Raw genomic sequence first — 17,838 nt, forward strand, 5'->3', positions numbered from 1 at the left:
TGTCAGTGAGTGTGTTTTTTAATAGTGAGGAGTAGAGAACAGAGAGTTAGATTTGCAATTATTTGATAGAGAGAAAGAGTTTAGAGAAAGATAGAAGTCAGTCAGTGTCAGTGTATTAGTTAGGCAGGACAGGCAGCCATTGCTGTGATTAAGTGCTGCTGCAGCTATACAATTCTTACTTTAAATTGTGAACCATCAGTCTTCATTATATCATTCTCAAGTCTTCATCAATAATATTAATCCTGTGCTGATAAACGTTAAAGAGCTTAAAAGGGCTTGGATCCAGTCCTAGAAGACCTCAGAGTGTCATACTCAACTATTCAGGATAATCGGGGCATTTGTGATTTGCGACTTATTTATTTGGTTTGATTCAAATCTGACGGACGATTTGATAGAATTTTCAGGAAATTTGCTCATCTCTAAAGTTCCCAGTAACTCCAACAGCAGAATGGTGAGTGCAGCTCTGGAGTATAATACAGGATGTAACTCAGGATCAGTACAGGATAAGTAATGTAATGTATGTACACAGTGACTCCACCAGCAGAATAGTGAGTGCAGCTCTGGAGTATAATACAGGATGTAACTCCGGATCAGTACAGGATAAGTAATGTAATGTATGTACACAGTGACTCCACCAGCAGAATAGTGAGTGCAGCTCTGGAGTATAATACAGGATGTAACTCAGGATCAGTACAGGATAAGTAATGTAATGTATGTACACAGTGACTCCACCAGCAGAATGGTGAGTGCAGCTCTGGAGTATAATACAGGACTTAGCTCAGGATCAGCACAAGATAAGTAATGTAATGTATGTACACAGTGATTCACCAGCAGAATAGTGAGTGCAGCTCTGGAGTATGATACAGGTTGTAACTCAGGATCAGTACAGGATAAATAATGTAATGTATGTACAAGGTGAATACACCAGAAAAATAGTGAGTGCAGCTCTGGAGTATAATACAGGATAAGTAATGTAATGTATGTACAAGGTCAATACACCAGAAAAATAGTGAGTGCAGCTCTGGAGTATAATACAAGATGTAACTCAGGATCAGTGCAGGATAAGCAATGCAATGTATGTACACAGTGACCCCACCAGTAGAATAGTGAGTACAGATCTGGAGTATAATACAGGATGTAACTCAGGATAAGTACAGGATAAGTAATGTAATGTATGTACACAGTGACTATAACAGCAGAATAGTGAGTGCAGCTCTGGAGTATAATACAAGCTGTTACTCAGAATGAGTACAGGATAAGTAATGTAAGTTTACTAGAGATGAGTGAATTGAATCTGCACAAATTCTTTACGAAATTCCGAATTAGAAACTTTTTGGATTCATTCTGCATGAATTGCTAAAAATAGCGGCCGCCATTTTACAGATCAGAAGAAGACAAGAAGACAAATAAAAAGGATCACATGACCGAGCTTCCCCATAATGCCTTGCAGGCAGCCCTCTGTTTAGCACAGCCGATCATGAGAGGTATAGGTGTGTCACTTGTGACTCAGTGGATGGCAGTCATATGAGTCATAGCCACTATAAACAGCCCAACCAGAAAATGCTGCTGCTTTGTGGGGCTACAGATAGGAGAGAGAAGACGTCAGACAGAGAGTGAGAGATAGTAAGACAAATAACACAGATAGATAGTGGATTAGTGTCAGTGAGTGTGTTTTTTAATAGTGAGGAGTAGAGAACAGAGAGTTAGATTTGCAATTATTTGATAGAGAGAAAGAGTTTAGAGAAAGATAGAAGTCAGTCAGTGTCAGTGTATTAGTTAGGCAGGACAGGCAGCCATTGCTGTGATTAAGTGCTGCTGCAGCTATACAATTCTTACTTTAAATTGTGAACCATCAGTCTTCATTATATCATTCTCAAGTCTTCATCAATAATATTAATCCTGTGCTGATAAACGTTAAAGAGCTTAAAAGGGCTTGGATCCAGTCCTAGAAGACCTCAGAGTGTCATACTCAACTATTCAGGATAATCGGGGCATTTGTGATTTGCGACTTATTTATTTGGTTTGATTCAAATCTGACGGACGATTTGATAGAATTTTCAGGAAATTTGCTCATCTCTAAAGTTCCCAGTAACTCCAACAGCAGAATGGTGAGTGCAGCTCTGGAGTATAATACAGGATGTAACTCAGGATCAGTACAGGATAAGTAATGTAATGTATGTACACAGTGACTCCACCAGCAGAATAGTGAGTGCAGCTCTGGAGTATAATACAGGATGTAACTCCGGATCAGTACAGGATAAGTAATGTAATGTATGTACACAGTGACTCCACCAGCAGAATAGTGAGTGCAGCTCTGGAGTATAATACAGGATGTAACTCAGGATCAGTACAGGATAAGTAATGTAATGTATGTACACAGTGACTCCACCAGCAGAATGGTGAGTGCAGCTCTGGAGTATAATACAGGATGTAACTCAGGATAAGTATAGGATAAGTAATGTAATGTATGTACACAGTGACTCCACCAGCAGAATAGTGAGTGCAGCTCTGAAATATAATACAGGTTGTAACTCAGGATCAGTACAAGATAAGTAATGTGATGTATGTACACAGTGACTCCACCAGCAGAATAGTGAGTGCAGCTCTGGAGTATAACACAGGATGTAACTCAGGATCAGTACAGGATAAGTAATGTGATGTATGTACACAGTGACTGCACCAGCAGAATAGTGAGTACAGCTCTGGAGTATAATACAGGATGTAACTCAGGATCAGTACAGGATAAGTAATGTAATGTATGTTCATAGTGACTCCACCAGCAGAATAGTGTGTGCAGCTCTGTCGGGATCAGTACAGGATAAGTAATGTAATGTATGTACACAGTGACTCCACCAGCAGAATAGTGAGTGCAGCTCTGGAGTATAATACAGGATGTAACTCAGGATCAGTACAGGATAAGTAATGTAATGTATGTACACAGTGACTCCAGCAGCAGAATAGTGAGTGCAGCTCTGGAGTATAATACAGGATGTAACTCCGCATAAGTACAGGATAAGTAATGTAATGTATGTACACAGTGACTCCACCAGCAGAATAGTGAGTGCAGCTCTGGAGTATAATACAGGATGTAACTCAGGATCAGTACAGGATAAGTAATGTATGTACACAGTGACTCCACCAGCAGAATAGTGAGTGCAGCTCTGGAGTATAATACAGGATGTAACTCAGGATCAGTACAGAATAAGTAATGTAATGTATGTACACAGTGACTCCACCAGCAGAATAGTGAGTGCAGCTCTGGAGTATAATACAGGATGTAAGTCAGGATCAGTCCAGGATGAGTAATGTAATGTATTAGAAAAAGAAAAAAACAGAAACGCCTGTAAAAAAATTTACATAGTGAGCGCAGTTCTGGAGTATAATACTCAGGATCCGTACTGGATATGTAATGTAATGTATAAACGCAGTGACTCAACCTTTTTTGTGGATTAGGGCCGGACTGCCGATCTGGCAAATGCAGCTGTCTGCACTGGGCCACTTGTGAATTATAACTAAACTGCAAAATGATGGTCAAAGGTTAAAAAGGAGCCGTCAGATGTGCTGATATGTTAATTTGACTGAATACTTGTATTTAACATAAATGTAGAGGAAGAGTGATCCAGCGCTGATGTTGGTTTAAAAGGGAAGTGAGAGTCCCATGTTTATTAGAAAAAAAATTTGAGTAAAAATGGAACGGGAGACGCAGTCCCAAAGTGCAAGTAGTCAGGGTATATGCCCAAGCCTACGCGTTTCGAACGCGATCTGCGTTCTTAATCATGGTTAAGAACGCAGATCGCGTTCGAAACGCGTAGGCTTGGGCATATACCCTGACTACTTGCACTTTGGGACTGCGTCTCCCGTTCCATTTTTACTCAAATTTTTTTTCTAATAAACATGGGACTCTCACTTCCCTTTTAAACCAACATCAGCGCTGGATCACTCTTCCTCTACATTATTGTTTCATACCGCGGGCCGTCGCGGGGATCCGATGGACGCTGTTGGAGACGCAGACCGGTGAGCTGGAGGTTCTCTCCCTGTTTCTATTTAACATAAAATCACATTTCTGGAGCATATTTTCTTAATACTCTGCATTGCACCATTCCTCTGTTATTCCTCCTACAAATTTATGAATAATTTGACAACTGGGTGTTACCAGCTGGGGGTGTGTCCATACACAGCCTGACATTGTCCAATCAGTGCTCACAGTCTCAGACTCGGCTGGGTCACGCCCCTCTGACAAGGGAAAGGGTAACACCCAGTTGTCCATTTATTCATACATTTGTTGGAGGAGAGACAGAGGAACGGCACAACACAGAGTTCTAAGAAAAGATGCTCCAGAATTGTTATTTTATGGGCAATACAAGTCAATTCTAAAACAGACCTGTCAGGAGAGGTGACAGATCCATTTTAACATATTCATATAGAGCATTTCATCCTTGAGCCTTACTTTTCTGTCAAGTTGCTGAATATAACTATTTTAGCCAAACACAACTAAGAAAGCTGAATGTCTACCAATATAGTCACCATTACAGCTCCCATGTTGCCTGTCACCCAGCCATCCCTGAGTTTTGTAAATTACTGTATGTATAGGCAGGAACCTTCACTTGTTGGAGAAATGTTCAGCATCCCACTCACTAGGCCCCAAAATGCAGTGCTGGAGATTTGAGGTGTTTGTTAAAGTGGTTCTCCACCTAAATTTATCATCACACAGGTGCAGGACTCGTTACAGTACAGTAATCAGAGCTGTGTCTTGTAACGAGCCCCACCCCTGTGTGTCCATCACATGACCAGGAAAGATTTCTATCCACTGTAAGTTAACAATGGAGGTTCCCACTGAATAACAACAAGCAGAGATCTTGAAAACTGTGAGGAATTAATACAGAAAGTATATTGGAACATTGTATAACTTTAAATTATACAAAAAGTAATAATAATTTGCTGAAACCGGAACAAGCCCTTTATCTGCTCTGAGCCTGATAATTTGACATCCAAGCTAGTAGACGGACGTGAAGTTTGGGTGCAGCAGACATAAGTGGACAGAGCCATCATCGGCAGCAAGAGGTCATCTACATCCACATACAGTCATAACTCCCAATATTTAAAGCCCAAATTGTGGGACATTTTAAGGAGGCTCTGTCACCAGATTCTCAAACCCCTATCCCCTATTGCATGTGATCGGCGCTGCAATGTAGATAACAGTAACGTGTTTTTTTTTTAAAACGTTCATTTTTGGCCAAGTTATGAGCTATTTTATATATATGCAAATGAGGTTTGAAATGGACAACTGGGCGTTTTTTTTTCGTTATGTCCAACTGGGCGTGTATTGTGTTTTTAACTGGGCGTGTTTACGTGTATGACGCTGACCAATCAGTGACCAGTCAGCATCACACACTCATCTCCATTGATTTACACAGCAGCGATGTGCAGCCACATAAACAGAGATTAACGTTACTGCAGTGTCCTGATAATGAATACACATGACCTGCAGCCTGGACGTCATGTGTATTCAGAAACCTGACACTTTTGACTCTTTTCTTTGAGATTTCTAGCAAGGGAAACAAAATCTCGCGAGATTACGGAGGTAAACGAGATTTCGTTTCCCTTGCTGCAAATCTCACAGAAAAGAGTCAGAAGTGTCAGGATTCTGAATACACATGACGTCCAGGCTGGATTTCATGTGTATTCATTATCAGGACACTTGTGTATGTGGCTGCACATCGCTGCTTTTTAAATCAATGGAGATGAGTGTATGATGCTGACTGGTCACTGATTGGTCAGCGTCATACGCGTAAACACGCCCAGTTAAAACACAATACATGCCCAGTTGGACATAACTAAAAAATAACGCCCAGTTGTCCATTTCAAACCTCATTTGCATATATAAAAAATGGTCATAACTTGGCCAAAAATGAACGTTTTTTTTAAAAAAAACAACGTTACTGTTATCTACATTGCAGCGCCGATCACATGCAATAGGAGATAGGGGTTTCAGAATCTGGTGACAGAGCCTCTTTAAGCCCATTCCCATTCCGTCTGGAAAGGCCCCAAGATCTCTGCTTGTTGCTGTTCATGACCTGCCTAGGTAGAGTCGTGTGTTAACCTTAAACCATACTATCCCCCACCCCCATTTAGTAACGACACATGACACCGAGGTTGGATGTGAAATGGCCACAGCAGCCGTTTATTAATTTCACAGTTTTATAAAAACAATTTAAATCCGAAACATTCGGATAACTAGTTAGGAATCCACCAGAGAATTCCTCCTAATAATTCACATGACCCAACATGGGTCAGAATCATAAATAACAATTAAACGTTAACATTAACCCGAGCAGAGGAAGTCCTTGAAGCCCCTTCAGATGTTCCTTTCAAGAACACACCGAATTAGCCATCTGCAAACCACTAATTACCTCCAGCCGTAAACCAGCTCGGAAGCACCGTTCACCTCTGCAGATGGCTCCAACCACTAGAAGTCCACTTCAAGGGGATAACACCCGATGAAGCCCTCAAGTGATATACCGACCACTAGAAGTCCACTTCAAAGGGATAACACCCGATGAAGCCTTCAAGTGACATACCTTCTACCAGAAGACCACTTCAAAGGGATAACACCCGATGAAGTCTTCAACCATGTACCTTTTTTGGGGGACGCATACCCCCGATGCGACCCCCCCACCATTTTGTACTGACTGGCCTCAAGGACTCCCCCCGCCAGCTGCCATGACAACAGAACCTACTCCGGAAAAAAGAAAAACATGTTAAATAAGCACACAAAATAAAACAAAACGCTCATAGACAGACGTACATAAGACCTAAGGAGTAACAAAACAAGGGTGGGAGGGTGGGAGCTTTGCTTAATGTGTGTTACTCCTCCCGCTGCTTCCGGCTCAATGCCGAGAAACAGCGGGAAGCGCAGTAACGGCCCCCCCGCCCCCCTTAACTCCTCCCCGTCCCTCCTTCAGCTCCTTCAACTTTCCCTGACCTCGTAACATTAACCCTTTCCCTACCAGGACGGTCATGTCGGCTTCCCTTAAGCCTGCAGCTGCGTCCAGCCTCTTCTTGACCTGCCTAGGTAGAGTCGTGTGTTAACCTTAAACCATACTATCCCCCACCCCCATTTAGTAACGACACATGACACCGAGGTTGGATGTGAAATGGCCACAGCAGCCGTTTATTAATTTCACAGTTTTATAAAGACAATTTAAATCCGAAACATTCGGATAACTAGTTAGGAATCCACCAGAGAATTCCTCCTAATAATTCACATGACCCAACATGGGTCAGAATCATAAATAACAATTAAACGTTAACATTAACCCGAGCAGAGGAAGTCCTTGAAGCCCCTTCAGATGTTCCTTTCAAGAACACACCGAATTAGCCATCTGCAAACCACTAATTACCTCCAGCCGTAAACCAGCTCGGAAGCACCGTTCACCTCTGCAGATGGCTCCAACCACTAGAAGTCCACTTCAAGGGGATAACACCCGATGAAGCCCTCAAGTGATATACCGACCACTAGAAGTCCACTTCAAAGGGATAACACCCGATGAAGCCTTCAAGTGACATACCTTCTACCAGAAGACCACTTCAAAGGGATAACACCCGATGAAGTCTTCAACCATGTACCTTTTTTGGGGGACGCATACCCCCGATGCGACCCCCCCACCATTTTGTACTGACTGGCCTCAAGGACTCCCCCCGCCACCGCGAAACAGGCCTTGACCACCTTAAGCCTGTGAGTTCCTCCACACCACCACCGCCCTTTCTATGCCTTCTGCTATAGCCAAGCTCCAAATATCAATGCCAACCTCGGTCAGATGAACCCCGTCACTCCTCCAGAAATTCCCCAATCCTGACTCCAAATCCCTATGCCTCACGCAAATGCCCCCGTTCTTTGCCACAAAACGGGACACCGCCCGGTTAACTTTTATCCGAGCCTTATTGACTCTCTCCACCGATCTAGCTAACCGCCAATGCTTCCTTGGGACTATGTCCGACCACACTACCACCAACTTGGGATAAGATACCCACAAACACAACAAATCATGTTTGATATCCCGCACCAACTCACGAAAAGGGCGGACTCCTAAGTCATTCCCACCCACGTGCAACACTAAAACCTCCGGAACCCTATCAAGCCGCACATATGTCTGGAATTCCGCCAACACCCTGTTCCACGACATACCTCTAAACCCCAGCCAATGCACAACCGCATCCTGTCGCGGAATGCGCAACTGGCGACCATCCGGGCGGACGTCCGCCCTCAAAGCCCCCCAGTGCACGTACGAATGACCCATCAACCACACCAGACAAGGAGGCGAATCTGAAACGGAAAACACAGTTAGGCACCACCATATAACATTTGCAAGCATAAACAACAAAATTACAACATATGGGGGCGGACATAGGACTTAAACCTTTTAGACTCCCAACGACCAATACGCCTCACCCCCTCATCATCCAACCCCCAGCGCCCTGCTTCCGTTGCTGCGCCAATCCGGAAGGAATGAGATGAATATGAGCCTGCCGCAACCCCAACCGCCGTCAAACATTTTTTAAAAACAGCTCCAAACTGAAACCTGGACAAGAACGACCCGTCCACATGACGTAACAAAGGCAAATCTGGAGACCCCCTGTTTTTTGTAAAACCCCGCATGCACTCTACTGGGCACATGACCGACCCCGGGAGAGCGAACAAAACTATCAGTTTTCCCTTCCCTAATTGGTCAGTTATTGATCTACGCAACCATACCTCCAACCGATCTGCAAAAAGGCTCACCTCCCCAGATCTCAGCCCCCCTGCCTGTTTAGTACTTGGCGACACCAACTCACCTACTCTAAATGCTCCGAAGAACGCCAACGAGAAAGCCAACCGAAACAAATCCATTTCATCTGAAGAACGACATACCGATGCCAATGAACCGCCCAACAAGCCCAGCAAAGCAAACGACACCGGCCTTCTACTATCCGCCTCCACCCTACCTCTGCGCAACCCCTTCAAAGCCTGCGATACCAGAAATTCCTTCGATACATCCCGCAAGCCCCGCAACTTAAGCCCAAACGCCACCGCGGATATAAACCGGTTCACCTTCGCTACTGAAAACCCCCCCTCCCAGGCATCCCCTAACCAATACAAAAGTGCCACCAACCTGTCTCTATCCGTATTGACATCACCCAACTCTCTTACCCACTCCTCCCACTGCCTCCAACAAGCAGCATAAGCCCTCCACGTCGTGCGCGCCAAAGACCTTTGTAACAGCTGCTCTACGGGACCGATACCAGATCCCATAGATGATCCGGACACGCCAAACCGAGACGTTCCGCTCCCGGGGCCAATTGCCGAAACCGGTCCCACTGCGAGCGAGAAAGAGCATCAGCAACACAATTCCGTACACCCGGGACATGCACCGCCACCACCCACGCGTTCAGCGACAAACACACCAACACTAAATGTCGCAACAATTGAACTACCGGAGGAGAGGACGCCGTGATGTTATTAATGGCAAGCACCACCCCCATGTTGTCGCAGTAAAAACGGACCTTCTTATCCCTGAGCCTGTCCCCCCAAATGGTAGCCGCCACCACGATGGGAAACAGATCGAGCAGGGCCAGATTCCGCGTCAATCCACTGGACACCCAGCTAGCCGGCCATTGACCTGCGCACCACGGACCTCCCCCGTAAGCTCCAAAGCCACCCGCCCCAGCCGCATCCGTGAAAATATTCAGATCACTCGTATCCTGCGCTGGGGCCATCCATAGCGAGCGACCATTGTACTGGCCCAAGAAGTCATCCCAAACCTGAAGATCAGCTCGGTGCTCCTCCTTGAGCCTCACAAAATGATGCGGCGCCCGCACTCCCGCCGTTGCCGCCGCCAACCTTCTACCAAACACCCTCCCCATCGGCATAATCCGGCAGGCGAAATTCAACTTCCCCAGCAGCGACTGAAGCTCCCTCAGCGACATTTTCTTCCTTCTACAAGCCCGTCGCACCTCCAGCCTCAAAGCACCCAACTTATCCGCCGGGAGCCGACACTCCATTGCCACCGAGTCAATTTCGATTCCCAAGAAAGAAATCGTCGCTACCGGGCCCTCCGTTTTTTTCGGCGCCAAAGGGATCCCAAAATCCCTCGCCACCTTCTGCAGGGCATGAAGCAAGTTACCGCAAACCGGCGAACCCCCCGGGCCAACGCACAAAAAATCATCTAAGTAATGGATCAACGAATCGACCCCGGATACTCCCCTCGTTACCCACTCCACGAAGCTACTAAACGCCTCGAAGTATGCACAAGAAAGAGAACACCCCATCGGAAGGCACCGATCCACGTAAAAGGCCCCATTCCAAAAACAACCCAACAGCCGTTGGCTTTCTGGATGGACCGGCAACAACCTGAACGCCGCCTCGATGTCGGTTTTTGCTAGCAGCGCCCCCGGACCCGCAGCCCGCACTAACCCCACCGCCTTATCGAATGAGGTATAAACTACGGAACACAACTCGTGATCAATCCCGTCATTTACCGACGAACCTTTGGGATACGATAAATGTTGAATCAAACGAAACTTTCCGGGCTCGCGTTTAGGGACAATACCCAAAGGGGACACAACTAAATCCTTCACCGGCGACTCCACAAATGGCCCCGACATGCGCCCCAACGAAACTTCTTTTAACAACTTTTCCGACACGACTTCCGCATGCAAGTAAGCCGATTTTAAATTTCTCCGCGTAACCGGAACCTCATAAGGAGGCGGAGGAATAACAAAACCAACACTAAACCCTTCATAAAGCAACTTAGCTGCCGCCCTATCCGGATACTCATTTAGATAAGGGGCCATCCTTTCCACCCTCACCGGCGACACCCCCTTGACCAGCCCCGTGCTGGTTCCCGGACCTCTTTTTCCGCAGACATTTTGCCGCCCCGTGTGATGCACCATTACACTCGGAGCACACGTGCTTGAACTTGCACGTGGCCCCAAACTTGCACTGGCCTTCATTGAATTGCCAGCAAAACCCCGCCTTTCCCCCGCCGCTTGGTCCACTCTGACTAGTCTGGCCTCCCTGGCCACCGCTCCCGGGAAAGGGCTGCCTAACCGGAGCCGTAACCCGTAACCAGAGAGCAATATCCTTCTGGTCCCACCGAATCGCCGGCCGAACCGCCTTCCGCTGACGGAATTGCTCATCATATCGCAGCCACGCCTGACCCCCATACGCCCTATGAGCCTCCCCAATAGCATCAAAATAACAAAATAACGCCGAACAATTTTCCGGCGCCTTTTCCCCTATCACACTAGCCAATATGGCGAACGCCTGCGACCAATTAACGAACGTCTGCGGGATAAGCCTATACCGCCGCCGTTCCTCCTCGTCCTTTTTACTCTCATCCCGCTTGCTCTTATCCAAATTGAATTTAGCCAGCGGCAAGAGAGAAAAAATTTCAACATATTCATCTTTCCAGATCCGATCACGCACCTCCTGCTTTAAATGCGCCCCCAACGGACCCTCAAAACAAACATACACCTCCCCCCGAGCACGATCGTCCATGCGCACTCGATCGCCGTCCTTCTGTGCCTCAGTCTGCACCGACACCGCGACCGCCTCTCTAACCGCCACCACAGGACGCGCCTGCAACGATCCCACTTCCCTGGGGCCTTCCCAAACTACCGCAGGGGACACTTCCGTTACTACCGGCGCCGCGGCCCTATCCAGGCGCCCCACCAGCTCCCGTAAGCAACCCACTAAATCTGCCAAACCCGCTCCGTCGCGTCCGCCCGCGCCACTACCGGCCCCCGATGCTATGCTAGCAGCCCCCCCGCCGACACCCGACATAAAAATCGCTGGATAAGACAATAATGGAGTTATACACTCACCGGGCTGCACAGGCGCTGTGTTCCCGTCAGCCGGACCATCCTGACCTCGACGATAGACGTCCAGTTCACCTTCCTCCAGTTCTTCTCTCGCCGACGACTGTCCCTCCCAACGACCTCTTCGGAAAGGGGATGAGGACGCGCTGACCGATGGGCCGGCAACCTGCCGCCCGACCGCCGGGACCCAGACTTCCGACCGGACCTGTTGCCTCGACGTCGCTGCAGATCTAGTCGTCCGTCTAGACGATCCTGACGAAGCCTGCCCCCTGGCCGGAACATCACCATGCGGGGCGGCCGTACCTTGCTCTCGACATCTTCCATCTGATGGGGGAGGGGTGACAGGGAGCCCAGCCTGCGACTCCCTGCTTACCGCCGGACCCCGTCGCGGCCTGGGATTCCTGCCAGGACGCAGGGCCTGGGAAGGGGCGGTCCTCCCAGCTGCCTGGCCTGCAGCGTCCGGGATCGGGCTCCCTCTGCGACGCCGTGTCCGCGGGACTACCTCCGGACTCAGGCGCTCTGGAGGTCGGGACCGCCGAGAGGGACGGGTCGACACAGCCTGCATCGCCGTCACCCCTGCCACCGCTCTCTGCCTGCCCAGCGCAGGAGCGGTTGTTGCCGACTCCCCCCCCGCCGCCATAGCCATGCTCGTAGGGGGGCCGGGGGAGGGGAGCCTGTCCCTTACAACAGACCCCGAACGGCGTGCCCGACGTGGCGAAACGGCGTCCGGGATCCGCGTTAATGCAGCCACGGTCTCCTCCAGCCATCCGGGACCGTGGTGCACAGCAGCGGCGCGCAGCCGCTCTAAAATCAGGGCCTCTGCCATTACTAAAACACCGGGCAACGGGGAGCTTTGCTTAATGTGTGTTACTCCTCCCGCTGCTTCCGGCTCAATGCCGAGAAACAGCGGGAAGCGCAGTAACGGCCCCCCCGCCCCCCTTAACTCCTCCCCGTCCCTCCTTCAGCTCCTTCAACTTTCCCTGACCTCGTAACATTAACCCTTTCCCTACCAGGACGGTCATGTCGGCTTCCCTTAAGCCTGCAGCTGCGTCCAGCCTCTTCTGTAGGAGCATTCACTGTTTACTTCCAGTGGATACAATTATTTCCATGGTCATGTGATGGACACAGGTGCTGGGATCGTTAAATGGTCATGTGATGGACACACAGGTGCTGGGATCGTTACATGGTCATGTGATGGACACATAGATGCTGGGATCGTTACATGGTCATGTGATGGACACACAGGTGTTGGGATTGTACATGATAATGTGATGGACACAGGTGCTGGGATCATTACATGGTCATGTGATGGACACACAGGTGCTGGGCTCGTTACATCGTCATGTGATGGGCACACAGGTGCTGGTGTCAGGGATCATTACTATGTATATTGTTTGAAAAATATTATCCTCACACATATGTATATACATTTCAGTTCTTTGTGTAATATACTGATATATAATAAGTTCTTTGTTCATATCGGACACACCTATGGAAGACACCACCCCCTGGAATGCAAGAAGAGTGAGTCTGAGAAGTTACAGCTGAGAAACAGGTGGGGGCTTGGGCACTCCCACATCTCTGGAGAGGAGGCATGTGTCTTTCTTTTTCTGTGTTTCTTTGTTCTGAATAAAGTTTTTGCAGTCTTCCTCCTGGCTGACAGAGGGAAAGATGTCTACCGACATTTGTCTGTGTGGTGTACTTCTTTCCAGGCATGCCTTCAGCTTTCAATTTACAGAGGTGGTTATTCGGTGTGAAATGCGGACCTGACACTGGGATCATTACATAGTCATGTGATGGACACACGGGTGCTGGGATCATTACATGGTCATGTAATGGACACACAGGTGCTGGGATTGTTACATGGTCATGTGATGGACACAAAGGTGCTGGGATCGTTACATGGTCATGTGATGGACACACAGTTGCTGGGATCGTTACATGGTCATGTGATGGACACACAGGTGCTGGGATCGTTACATGGTCATGTGATGGACACACGGGTGCTGGGATCATTACATAGTCATGTGATGGACACACAGGTGCTGAGATCATTACATAGTTATGTGATGAACACACAGGTGCTGGGATTGTTACATGGTCATGTGATGGACACACAGGTGCTCAGGTGCTGGGATCATTACATGGTCATATGCTGGACACACAGGTGCTGGGATCGTTAAAGGGTCATATGATGGACACACAAATGCCGGCTCATTAGAAGACACAGCTCTGATACACATACTGTAACGAACCGTGCACCTGTGTGTCCATTACATGATAATGGACAGAATTATATCCACTGGAAGTAAACAATGAATGTTCCTACTGAATAACAACAAGCAGAGGTATTGAGAACCATGAGGATTAATACACAAAGTATATTGGAAAATTGTATAACTTTAAATTATACAAAAAGTAATAATAATTTGCTGAAACCGGATAACCCCTTTAACTGCTCTAACTGTAAAGAACCCTTTGCTACATTGATGTCTGAAACACCTTTCTTTCACATGTGATGAATGTCCCCGGGGACTTTGTACTGTCCTTGGAATGAATAAGTCATGTTCTAGTTCTCTGTATTGACCACACATATTTTTATACACGTTAATAAGATCACCTCTAAGGCATCTTTTTTCCAAGCTAAACAAGCCCAATTTTTCTAGTCCGTCATTATAAAACAAACCCTTCCATCCCATTTAATAATCTAGTCGCCCGCCTGCGAACCCTCTCCATCTCCAGCTTTCCTAGTTTGTTTTTTTCAATGTGGAGGCCAAAACTGAATTCCATATTAAAGCTGTGGACTTACAAGGCCTTTATAGAGGGGTAATATTACACTGGGATCACAGGTTTTTATCTGTCTTTTCATACACCATAAAATCCTATGTGCTTTTGCAGCTGCTGCCTGACATTGAGTTCTGCTGCTCAGCTTACTTGTAACCAGAATACCCAGGTTCTTCTCTTGTTCCATTATTCCCAGTTTTGTTTCATTTAATGTATATGTACTAATACTATTACCGCGTCCTATATGCATTATTTTACATTTATCAACATTATAAACGTCCACATATCAGGTTACGATCATTACCCCTCTATCTGTAGGAAAATAATGAAACTTGCGAAATCCCAAATGCAAGGCAAGACAGATCTACAGAAGATTAACCCTAAAAGAACTGTATCGTATATCTGACACCTTATTAAAGTCACTCATATATATATATATATATATATATATATATATATAGCTTTCATTCAATCAAATGGCGATGAGATAGACACTCGGTTTAGTGTGTCTTAATTTTTTGATGAAATTTGATTTTCTTTCCCATTCTAGAAGGTTTTCAGTATTTTGTGGGTGCTGTGATTGGTCGGCTATAATCTATCTGAGTCTTTTAGCCTACTCTCCTCCTTCCCTGCAATAATAGCATAGGAATGGGTTAGCAGTCCCCCCCCCCCCTCTATATAAGAAATTACTGATTCTGCAAGGTCCAGCTCCCTGCATAGCCTGGGTCTTTTGATGCAGGAAGCATAAAGGACTTTGACAACTTATTTCCCACACTCCTACTGAAGAAAAAGTAAACAGTTGGCCAAAAGCAAACCGCCACCCCCATACAATCATAGCCATTGAGGACCCGAGTTTTCAGATAAAGAGCTAAACAGATTTCTTTGAAAACGAAACTTTTAGTTTTGCGTGGAATTTCCAAAAAACATCACAGAGAATTGTATAAAAGTACTATTAGAGCTCACATTGGAAATGCTGCATTACAGCTGCCGCAGAACATCTTGAAAAAAAATTGTGCTCCTTGATCCACAAAAGCTGATCAGCCAATTAGTGAGCAAAGATGTTCTGCAGTAGCACTGAGCACATACTATATCAAACATACAATACTGGTATGAATGAAGTGAACACAACAAGTGTCTAGAAGCAGATGCTGCCTGGGTCAGATGTAACTGAAGTATCAAGGAAATGGAGGAGAATAACAATCAGCTGCCCGGGGATGACATTGACATGGATATCGTGTGAGACAGGGGTACAATACCTTCCGCAGTACCGTCAGAGTTCGGGCTGAGCCTCCTGGGGCTGTCAGATTGGGATAAACAGCGAGGCTGAATGTTCAGCCAGAACCAGATCACAAACAGGGTGTGTTTAATAGAAGAGAGAGAGGAGGAGGAAGAGGAAGATCACATCACAGCCAGATACAATGTAACACAATCCACAACTTCCTCACACTGCTAGATACAACGATACACTGTACACAACTACCATACTATATCACATCACAGCCAGATACAATGTAACACAATCCACAACTTCCTCACACTGCCAGATACAACGATGCACTGTACACAACTACCATACTATATCACATCACAGCCAGATACAATGTAACACAATCCACAAGTTCCTCATACTGCTAGATACAACGATACACTGTACACAACATCACATCACAGCCAGATACAGTGTAACACAATCCACAAGTTCCTCACACTGCTAGATACAACGATACACTGTACACATCTACATCACATCACAGCCAGATACAGTGTCACACAATCCACAAGTTCCTCACACTGCTAGATACAATGATACACTGTACACAACTACCATACTACATCACATCACAGCTAGATACAGTGTAACACAATCCACATCTTCCTGACACTGCTAGATACAACGATACACTGTACACAACTACCATACTGCATCACATCACAGCCAGATACAATGTAACACAATCCACAACTTCCTCACACTGCCAGATACAACGATGCACTGTACACAACTACCATACTATATCACATCACAGCCAGATACAATGTAACACAATCCACAAGTTCCTCATACTGCTAGATACAACGATACACTGTACACAACATCACATCACAGCCAGATACAGTGTAACACAATCCACAAGTTCCTCACACTGCTAGATACAACGATACACTGTACACATCTACATCACATCACAGCCAGATACAGTGTAACACAATCCACAAGTTCCTCACACTGCTAGATACAATGATACACTGTACACAACTACCATACTACATCACATCACAGCTAGATACAGTGTAACACAATCCACATCTTCCTGACACTGCTAGATACAACGATACACTGTACACAACTACCATACTGCATCACATCACAGCCAGATACAGTGTAACGCAATCCACAACTTCCTCACACTGCTAGATAAAACGATACACTGTACACATCTACCACACCGCAGTCAGATACAATGTAACACAATCCACAAGTTCCTCACACTGCTAGATACAACGATACACTGTACACAACTACCATACTACATCACAGCCAGATACACTAACACAATCCACAAGTTCCTCACACTGCTAGATACAACGATACACTGTACACAACTACCATACTACATCACAGCCAGATACAGTGTAACACAATCCACAAGTTCCTCACACTGCTAAATACAACGATACACTGTACACAACTACCATACTACATTACATCACAGACAGATACAGTGTAACACAATCCACAACTTCCTCACACTGCTAGATACAACGATACACTGTACACAACTACCATACTACATCACATCACAGCCAGGTACAGTGTAACACAATCCACAACTTTCTCACACTGCTAGATATAACAATACACTGTACACATGACTGGCCTAAGTAGAGTCATGCCATGTTTTACCTAATGAACCTGTTCCCCTTTTCTCCTGCCCATCTCCCAATAACGAGACGTGACAACCGAGGTTGGATATGAAATTGGCCACAGCAGCCGTTTATTTATTTACATTATTTAAATGCAATTTAATCCGAAACATTCGGATAACTCCACTTCCAATTCACATGACCCAACATGGGTCAGAATCAGAATTAACCATAAACATATTTTAATACTTTAACAGAGCAGGGGAAGTCCTTGAAGCCATTTTAAAACCGAATCTTTTTCCTTTTAAATTAGCAATCTGCAAACCACCACCA

The 17,838-nt window shown here is 46.2% G+C and overlaps 1 protein-coding gene across 1 annotated transcript in view; it reads right to left on the reverse strand.

The window, feature by feature from the left end:
* PAQR8 (progestin and adipoQ receptor family member 8) overlaps nt 1–15,945 on the reverse strand; it is a 68,974-nt gene extending 53,029 nt beyond the window's left edge. Inside the window, exon 1 of the mRNA XM_075863810.1 lies at nt 15,897–15,945. The gene's annotated coding sequence lies outside the window, so the exon portion shown is untranslated. The remainder of the gene's footprint in view (nt 1–15,896) is intronic.
* Nucleotides 15,946–17,838: the final 1,893 nt, after the last annotated feature.

The sequence above is a fragment of the Rhinoderma darwinii genome, chromosome 4 (assembly GCF_050947455.1).
Source record: "Rhinoderma darwinii isolate aRhiDar2 chromosome 4, aRhiDar2.hap1, whole genome shotgun sequence".
Lineage (NCBI taxonomy): Eukaryota > Metazoa > Chordata > Amphibia > Anura > Rhinodermatidae > Rhinoderma > Rhinoderma darwinii.